This window comes from Cyprinodon tularosa, unplaced genomic scaffold, assembly GCF_016077235.1.
Source record: "Cyprinodon tularosa strain WSP-4 unplaced genomic scaffold, ASM1607723v1 ctg222, whole genome shotgun sequence".
NCBI lineage: Eukaryota > Metazoa > Chordata > Actinopteri > Cyprinodontiformes > Cyprinodontidae > Cyprinodon > Cyprinodon tularosa.
The window spans coordinates 354,712-365,283 of record NW_024038830.1 but is presented as its reverse complement, the minus strand read 5'-3'; positions in this window follow the sequence as shown (position 1 = coordinate 365,283).

Here is a 10,572-nt window from a genome sequence, read left to right as displayed (position 1 = left end):
CCAAAGACTGACTTCTTACATTAAGTACAGCTCATTGTGTGAAGAAACGGTTGTAGTTTGTAGAGCTTGGGAACTCTGCAGCTCCTCTAGATTCATCACAGGTCTCTTGGCTGATTTTCTTACTAATCTCACACTCATTCAGCTGATCAGGGATGTTTTTGATAGGTTTGCAACATGGGCGGTTCTAGAAAGAAGACAACGGGGACCAGTGCCCCTGTAGATCATGTCCTGGCCCCTGTTATGGCCCCTGTACTGAAGACATGATATTCAAAGGAATTCTAATGATGATATGTGCTGGAATGGACATGGTTACTGATAGATCCTTTGGATCTATTTCATTTATTTTATTTATTTATTTTATTTTTTTTACAAATTCTATTTTACTACGTATTTAAAAACAATAAGGTGACAGCTTCAGTGGTATTGAGATATGATCCCAGTTTTCATCTGCTAAATGTTTTTTTTGAAAATAAAAAAAAAAGATACTTAAATTTTTATAACTGAATTTACCAGTTTCTCTTGAGTTCTTATTCAGATTTTATAGAAAGACGTAATTATAACTTAAATTTAGTCAAAATATTTAAAATTCCTAAATTTTGAATGTTTATTTACCTAATAAGATATATAATTTTAATGAAACCTAATTGAATAGAAATTTCATTTCATGCATATATTTGAATCCCTTGGCCTGTTTTTTATTTCATGCTTTTCTGTGCCCCCATGATAACACGCTGGCCCCCTCCTGGCCCCCTGGTACATTTGGTCTAGAACCACAACTGGTTTGCAGATATGCCATACTCATTACATATTTAGTTGGATTGAACTGAGCTCTGTGAGATCTTAAAATCTTTCTATATTGCTTAATAAGCAAATCCTGTTTTAAACTTCTCTGCAACTTTCTCTTTGACATTTCTGCTGTGTTCTTTTGTTTTATTGCTTTTTTTCAATATTCTCTAACAAACATCTCAGTCCTTAAGAAAACAGATATAGGTTTACACACAGGTGATAAGATAGCTTCAGAGGGCAGTTGGTTGACTGAACTTTATTGAAGACTAACGGAATAAAGAGGAACTGAGAGCAAATGCTAGTTGTTGTTTTTTTTGCAAAGGCACAATAGATACTGAAATAGCTAAAAAAATCCAGAATGTTAAAACTGAGTGAAAAGTATTTTTCCATGTAAAATTCTTAGTATTCAAACTGCTCATCACTAAAACATATTTGAGATTAATTTTTTCCATTATAATACATTATTTCTAAATTTCCTCTATAAATTATATATTTTTTCATACTTTTGTCATTTCTTCAGTTAATTTGATAGAATAAAACTATTTTGGTGGTTTTCAACAGCTTACATAACCTCCACACCACTTGCCCTTCAGGAAAGGCATATTCATGTAAAGCCCTGTTATAAAACACTCATTCTAACTATTCTGACATCCTTGAATGCAACACCGGCACCAGGAAAGCGCGGGTGTCTGTCTCACTGTGATGCTCATCTGGCGTTCTGTTAGCAAAAAGCCGGAAATTGCGAAACTGTCAGCAGGTTTGCACGTTATTGACCTCTTTTAATGTCATAAAGTTTAATCTTTTAGGAGTTAATGGTTTAAAACCAAAATGTATTTCAAGCAAGAATCACATGATAGACACACAAACCCATCACTAACTGCATGTGTTTGCCAACATGCATCAACCCTTCCATAACCTGTTGTTAAATATAATTTTACACTATAGCCCGAAGTCATATATGCCTTAAAACTTTAGATTACTGTCAAATATATGATTATAAGCGTAATAACTGTCCAGGTCTAACCAAAGATACCTAAAATAACATAGATGAATCCTTGTTTTGACTTTGTTAATGCAGGTGTATGCAGTGTTTTGTAATTTCTCAGGGAGAAAACTGACTGTGTTTGTCATGTTTGTCTCATTGTTGATCTGTTGTTTTGTCAGCAGCTTGCCTGCAGCAGAGCGTAGTGCAGTAGGTGTGTTTTCCCGGCGCTGCTAGGAAAGGCCCTACCCAGGTATGACTCACATAAGCATGACCTCAGGGAGCATTGAGGGCAGTTTCAGTGCCAGCTGTTAGTGGGCAGAGATCTGATGAGGGAGGAGCTACGGGGAAAACTAGTTTGCTCAGAGGAATGACAAGCAGTCCGGTCTGAGTACAGCAGTCTGTTAGTCACATAAGTGGGGCAGCCCATTTAGAAAAGCCGGGGAATCTGGAGGAAAGGTTACACCGGCCCTAATGTGGGGCTCTGAAGGCACACCTCCCCCCTTCTAGTCAACACCCCCGAGTTCAGGGACTTCATTGCAGTTGAACCTTTGTGGTTAAATATATCAGATCTTGACAGACAGACAAACAGAGGCCATAATGGCACAAAGGTCCATCTTCAAATTTAATCAAAAACAGTCAATAGAATGAATATATCTCTAAAAACATTCTTACAAATCTTCTGAGAAATTTTCAAATAAAATGTGGTAACTGGTAAAAATTGTCTCATGGCGTAATCTCATCAGTGAGATTACGCTACTGATAAAAAGCAAACAGCAGGGAGTTGGTTAGTAATCTTAACTAGTATGAGGTTAATCAGCTGTTTTAAGACTAATGTTTATGAATTTTACAATTACGAAAAAATTGAGATGACAGGCTAAGAGGGAAACTGTCCTGTTTTTCAAAATGCTTTAGCAAGAAGACAGAGTGTCCAGCTGGGTTATCAGTGCATAGTCGCGTGACAGGATGTAGGATGTTTACATCGCATTAATAACTTAATCTCTGAAGCTGTAATGATTTATACAGTTTTTGAGGCCAACGCACGGTGCCATACAGATAAGTTTTGCATTTACATAAAGAATCAAAAGCAGGGGAAACAGATATGTACGTAAGCTATATAAAACACACACATCCTTTCTTCTCACTATCTTACATTAAATAGGACTAAAGCCTTCTCATTTAACCCTTTAAAGCCCGATCCAAGAATAAAACAAAACAGAAAATTACTTTTTTTTTTGTTTGAATTCCTTATTTGCCCTTTTAACAAAATATGTAAAAAGAAAAAACAGAAATACATTTTTGATATTAATAATTTATTACTATGTGATAAGTCAAGATAATTTTTGTGCAGTCTTCTACTGGCTGTTATCAGGTATATCTGATTGTGTACAATAGGATTTTGAGCAAAGTTTTTACCATTAAATTATGCAAAAGGTGTCGGATGCAAAACATTTCAGAAACTGTATGTATCAAATACGATACATTTGGCATTATAGGGTTAAGGTGAGTATGAATTAATATATTTTAGCATGCTAAATGTAACAACAATTTGAAAGTTCTTTTTTAACTTTCCTTTGACTTTTAAATTGTAGTTCATATACAGTCACTTGGTAAATGGCCTGTAAATCTGTGATATATGTTTTCTCCAGATACTTGGAACAGTTTGCTGAATGTTTGGCCCATTCCTCCTGACGGAACACATGTTAAGCTTCTGTTCCTCCTTGTCTACACAAAGCATTTCATCACTGCATAAACCTGCTGTGGGACAGAGATCATGGCTTTGTGGCGGTATCTCCAAAGCATTTGTTTTGTTGACCATGTAAAGGTAACTACTTGAGTGGTAGGCTTGGGGGTCACTGCTCATATAAGAAATAAACCAGAATTCTGAGCTCAGTCTTTAATATTCTGTTATCCTGTTTGATATTTTTTATATATGTGTGTGTGGGTGTGTGTGTTTGTGTCTATATATTAAAAACTGCTCTCCTCCACCCCCCGTACTTGATGGTATGGGTGGCTTCTTTGTCTCAAGCTTGGGTCCTCTAGCAGGGACCTGGGAGCTTGAGGTTTCTTCGCAGTATCTTAGCTTTCCCTAAAACTGTGTATTTCTGGACTGAGATGTCTGATGTTTCTCGAGGTATCTGTTGGAGCCACTTCTCCACTGTGGGGGTTACTGCCCTGAGTGCTACAATGACCACAGCATTACATTTGCCTTCCCCTTCCAGGCTATTTCTAGTTCTTCCCTGAGCCCTTGGTGGTTTTCAAGTTTCTCTTGTTCTTTTTTCCTGAAGTTTCCATCATTTGGGATGACTACATCAATCACTCCAGCTGCCCTCTGCTGCTTGTCAGTGATCACTATGTCTGTTTGGTTGCCACAACCATTTTGTCTGTTTGTAGCTGGAAGACCAACAGGATCTTTATTCTGTCATGTCCGTCACCTTAGGAGGTGGCCAAGGTGATTATGTTCACTATGCCAGCCACTTGGTTATGTTTTTCCATGTTTTCCTTTCCTTTGTGTATCTGACACCCTTCTGTGAGTGGTGGATTGTTTCTGGGGCCTCTTTGCATATTGTGAATCTGGGGTCTTGTCTGGTATGGCAGATCTCAGCCTTTATTGCTCTGGTGCTCAAGGCTCCTGTGTTGCCCTGGTCAGTGCTGCTATGCTGTCCTTCAGCCCGTCAATTTCTAGATTTTGTCATATCAGCCACTTCGGCTATCTGTCTGTGATAAATCCCATGCAGGGGTTTTTCCTCCCATGATGGTTCCTCCAGTTGCTTCTTAACAAGCTTCCACTGTCTAATGCATTCACTGAGCACTTCATCCACATCTTTCTGATGTAGTATTCTTGAAGCTTGAATATTTTATCTTTAACGTTGTCTCTGACGCCCACTGGGCTTCTGCTTCCTTCTTTGCGCTTAATATATTGTCTGTGGATACTGGATTTGGGGTGATATCCACCACGCATGGTGAGTATATTTAATACAGGAGGTGGCTGATAGTGGCTCCATTTCTAAGTCAGTATCCATAGGCAGTCGTGTTGATTATTTGGCTGAGGGGGTTCAGGCCTACACAGAACATCAGGGGGGGGGGGTTCAGAGAATCTTCTTGGAATATTCCACATTTGATGGAGATGTTTGCAAATGGCTTGACGTTGGCCTCAAGTATGGTTTTCCATAGCCCTATAGAGTTTGCAATGAAGGTTTTAAGAGTGCTTTTGATCTTGCACAACTTCCATGATCCATGTGTGTAGCAAGAGTCATAGATTTCTTGTAATCAACCCGGGCTATGCACAGGTTTTTTTGTCTGGTTTTACAGGCTCGGACGACTGTTCTGTTAACCAGTAGTTAATGTTTGGCTCCTCTGGTATTTTTACCAATGCCTTTCTGTGTCCCTGTCATGTGTTGTTCCATGTGCCTCTTTGTCTTTGTCACTATGATGCCTGACAGGAGCTTCCATGTTGTGAAGAGTCAGTTTATTGATTGATAGTTGGTTGGGATTGTCTCCTTCTTGCTGTCTTTCATTATTAGGACCGTTCAGCCCTCAATCAGCCATTCAGGTTGGGTCCTGCTCTTCAACAGCCAGGCCTTTTGTGCTGGGAGGCGTTTATGAGGAGAAGTCAATTTGTGATGTTCACTGGAGCTTGTTCTTAGAAGAAGAATCCCTGTTGGGTAGGTGTTCCAAGCCTCCCTTTTTTTCTTCATTCAGATATTACTTTCATAAACTCACAGATCCCTGAGTAAACTTAAAAGAACATTATATGTTGTTAAAGAATACAAGTAATAATAATATTAGAATACCTTTATTTTAATAGTTTAATAATATAAGTCTGTTTTTTTTTTACTTACTTAGGCAAAATATGTATAATTTAAATAAAGCTGATGATGATAACGTTATTAGCTTTTCAAGGTTTTTGGTTTTTTATATGTTTGTATTTAAAGCTAACAACATAACAACAAAGAAGAGAAAAACCTGTTAAAACACTGATAGTTAAGCTTTCTAACAATGTTTCCCAGTAACAAACATGATGCTCTATATATATATATATATATATATATATATATATATATATATATATATATATATATATATGCCTACCTGTAAAGGCATTTTTCACTGTAAAGGCATTCTAATTTCTAACTGTGTAATTTCACTCCATGTAGAAGCCATCTCCTAAAGCCAGCACTCTGCTGAAGGATGCGTTGTGAACCACAACACACGTGATTCAACCCCCTCTCCTCCTACACACCCAAATGGAGAGACAACAGGGATTTCTCTTCAAGTATGCAGCCTCTGATTGGTCAGAGAAAGACGCTGAAACCAATCTGTTGCCATGAGAGCAAGGACTGTGAGTCTGTTGTCTTGTCTCCATGAGATGCAGGAGGCAGGTTGCCCTGAATGAGCCTCCCTAGAGATGGTCTCAGAATGTTTACGCTCAATTATATCATTAAAATCTACACTTGTATCACATCCTGTCAACTTTTCTGGTCACCTAGCTCTAGTAAATGGACATGTATACATACATAGGCAGTGTCAGTATTTAATAAAGAAATAAGCCTAATTTACACTGGGTCATTAACTGCAGTAACTGATTGGCCTTTTAATTATAGTTATGTATCAAGACTTTATATCGGTTTTATCAAACAAAAGATATTAAGTCTTGCTATATTTATTCATATATTTATTCTCAGAATCACAGTACTAGCACTTCAAATGCAAGTTGAATGACTACTTTGCACCGAATAGCTAAAAAGAATCAAAAACTAACCTATGAATGATTACATTAATATGTTTCACTATTTAAGTAAAGTATTTAAGTCAAATGGGAATAGAATGTTGAAATCATATTTAGCTGATTGCAACGTAAATTTTATTTTATTTATTTTTTTGCATTCATTAATTCTCAAAATATGATTTAACCTTAAGGACAGTTTCCAAATCAAAGAAAGAGGAAATTATATGTAGGAGTCCACCTAATCTATGTATGGTGTCTCTAGTTTGGTAACTTGCTGACTTTCTGCACTTGCTTCCTTTATCTCTCTCTGATTGAAGGATCATCAGCCAAAGCTTAAAGCCAAGTCTTCAGCAGCTGTCTGCCCAGGGAGGTAAAAGGTTGTTGGGTGTCTGGCAGAGGCTGAATGACTTCCTCTCTGGGTAAGCATTGTCTTTCAAATTATTACGCAGTTATTGTCAAGGCTCAGAACAGAGGGCCCAGTATTTATACAGACAGACAGTATGATATTTCAAAAGGCGTCTATTAAAAAACGACACATTTGCAATGGGCAGGTAGGGCATCTAAGGCAGGAACCTCTGTAGGAAGAAAACACAGGTTAGTGACCACGTTAATCAATCAGAGGATTATTATGAGTGTCTGAGTTACTAACCTGCTCTTAAAGTTCGGCCCATGCCCACAGGAAGAGATGGATTCCAGCCAGTCGACTGCCAACAAGACACAGCAAACACTGCCCAGAGAGTTCCAGATGCTGAAGTGTTGAAGACTGTAATGATCTCAGAATATTGAACCCAGAATTGGAGGCGAGACAGGCAGTGGGAAAGTTCAAAGCGTTTATTAGGCACGAACAGGTACACGGGGCTGCCCGTGTGCTGCGGGGCTGCTCTCTGCAGGGATAGGAGAATACAGGTCAGTGACTGGATGTGGAGCTGAATACGACTTGGAGCTAGTCACTGACCTGATTCAAAGTTCAGTCCGTTCACGGAGAACACAGCAGAATCCAGAAGGGAGGTTTGACCACAGTTGTGGCGGCCACGCCCCCAGAGTTTCTAGAGAGCGAGCAGCAGATGCTGAGCAGCAACAGAGTCCAGAAGGGAAATCCAAGGCAGAAGTCAAAAGACAGGGCAGAAAACTGGTCATAATCAGGGAAACAGACAACTTGAAGAAAGCTAGGAAACGTCTCACAAAAACACTCGAATAACCTGTCGCTGAAGGAAGGCAAACACACAACCTAAATAGTAGAGGGACCAGGTGGAAATGATCGGCGATAATCTGCCGCAGAACCAATTAGACAGGGGAGCAAGAAGCAAAGGAAAAAACCAAACCATCAGCGCCAAGATCATGACAAAGACAGCAGAACTGGAAGAGGACAGATCCAACCAGATGAAGGAAGGCAAGATAATACAGAGGGCGAAGCCAAAGCCAGTGTCAAGGACATGCTCAGGGTTGAAATCAGAAGTCCAAAGAGGTTCCAAAGGTAAATCCAGAATGGGGTCAGGAATCAGTTCCAAGTTCAGTTAACAGGCAGAATCCAGCAGGAGTCAGAAGACAGGTCAAGCACACAGATCAAAATGGGGATAGGCAGGTTCAGAGATCCAAAGGGTCAGGATCAACCAAACAGTAACACTAAATTACACTAGAGAAACTCTCACCACAGGATTGAGAATAATCTGGTATTTATGGCTGGTTAGAGGGCTGGTTAAACAGAAGCTTGAGCAGGTGGATCAGATGAGCAGTAATGAGAAACTGGGAGGAGCTAGGCAGGTGAATGAAATTAGTAATTAAACCAGTCATCAGCAGCAAGATTATGACAGTACTCTCTTTAATGTGACATTTAAAACTGTTACGGCATTTGTTGATACACAAAAAAATAGCATGGGCTTAATCTACAATTTGTACCGTAATCATTTACATGTAAATATTGTAATTGGCTCAAGGAGAAAATATTAACTGAGGTACTCCAAATTATACTTTCTTGTTGTACCAATTACAATATGTATACTGTATGTAAATGATTACTATACAAATTGTAGGTTAAGCCCATGGTACAGAGAAATCTTAATTTGTAAGCACCATGCTACTTAAAAGTGAGCTTTTGAACAATCAGACCTGAATGAAGCAGTTTGGGTTCAAAACTTGGGAGCTGAATACAAGTAAGAAAAGCCTTTGTCAATTACAGAAACCCTGACTGAGTCAACCAGGACTGAGGCCCACTGGACAGTGTCTAGCATCATACCCTATGCTAAGCTAATTAGTTTCGAGTAAAGCTTTAGGACTTAATTTTTATTTACTTTCATTAAATAATTTAAATACAAATATTTAAAAGGATGTTACCACGTCCTCGCAAGCATTCTGTCTAACCTTGATTTGTGCTAATAACTGTAGAGGTTACATACGTCTAAAGAAATGTAAACCTCTAGATGGCACTTGAATAAGAAGTTGTTTTGGCCTGACATGTGGGTTTGCAATGAGATACTAAAGTGATACTGACAAAGCAGGTTTTGTAGGTAAAAGGTCAACTCTAAAGCATTCACAGTGTTGGTGTTTAGGTTTATGGCTGTATGTAATACCTGGGTGTTGGAAATTCAAATCAGATTTCAGAATGAAGTATGTTGGTTGGTTGCAAGTAAAATTAATCTTTGACTGATATAATTATCAAACAAATGTAAGAGAAGTAACAGATACTTTGCATGTTTCCCCCCATGCCTAAGTATTTTCTTTTCAGGTCTATAAGCATTGATGGTAGGCTAGATAGAGGTAATAAAGTCATTGCTAGAGGAGAGCGTGTGCATGGTATCCAGAATCAATCCCAGTACCACACAATAACGCTCAGTTATTCAGGATGTTATAATCTGCTGTGACTGATGCAGCACCGATCTTAGGCTTTTAGTTTGGTGTGTTATAAACCCGATTTTCCTTTTTGTGAAATGCCTTGAGGCAGCATTTTTTATGAACTTCCAATATATTACTCAGTTGCACATTCCATCTAATCTGAGTATGATATTTGTAACTGTACAGTATTGTTCTCATCTTGTAAATTCGCTCTTGTACAATTTCTTACCTTTTTTGTTTCTTACACAATATACAATTGTCTCTAATTTTATGCTGTCATCTGTTCGTCACTTTGCTGCTGGTAAACCCGCACATACAATAAAGGATATTCCTACTATCTTCTAAATAAATAAATTGTTATCATTTTGATTGGATTAAAAAGAGTTGCCAGAATTTTTTTTTCAATCTATTTTGAATAAAAAAAGAAAAAGTAAGATTTTTTTTCCCCAATTTTATATATATAAATAACATGTATTGGTAAACAGCAATTTTGAAATAACTTTGCCATCAATTTTTCGGTTTCTACGTGCCTTAAATAACTATTTTTGAGGCCTCAATTATATGTTTTTTTAAAGTTTTGGTAAACCATATCAAGGCAAATAGTGTTTAGCTCTATTTTGGTTAATTAGTTACTCTCCTTAAAGCTACAGTGTGTAATAATTACAGGGATATACAGTCAGAAATGTAATATATTATACATAACTATGTTATTTATCATCATCTACGAGCTCAGCCTCTTAACCTTAATATTTGCGTTGCCTTAGAATTCGTTATTTATAATTACATAGGAGCGGGTCTCGCAGCCATGGAGGCAGACATCTTTGCGCTACGGCAGCGCAGGGCCAACAAACTAGCGATTGCGAGATCGCCCATTATGCTCGAAAGTAACTACGGCAAGTTGTTTAAGTCTACATGAAATCTATACCCTACACAGACTAATGAAATACTATCTGTAAAATTATCTATGTAAACAAACTTCTTCACTTGAGAAGGTAGGTGATGCAGACGTCGTGGAAGACATTTTGTCCCGTAACGCTCGCCGTACTGTTGGGGGGGAGAAGCGGTGGGGGGGAGATGTTCATGTTGCTGCGATCTGCAGTCTGGACGTTAGATGTTGCTGAAAATTACACACTGTAGCTTTAAACTTCTATGCCTTTACTCTGCCCCAGCTGTTCCTCTTCTGGCTTAGCTCTTCTGATTCATTTGTGTTGTTCCTAACCGGCTTTAGTATTGAACATTCCTGATT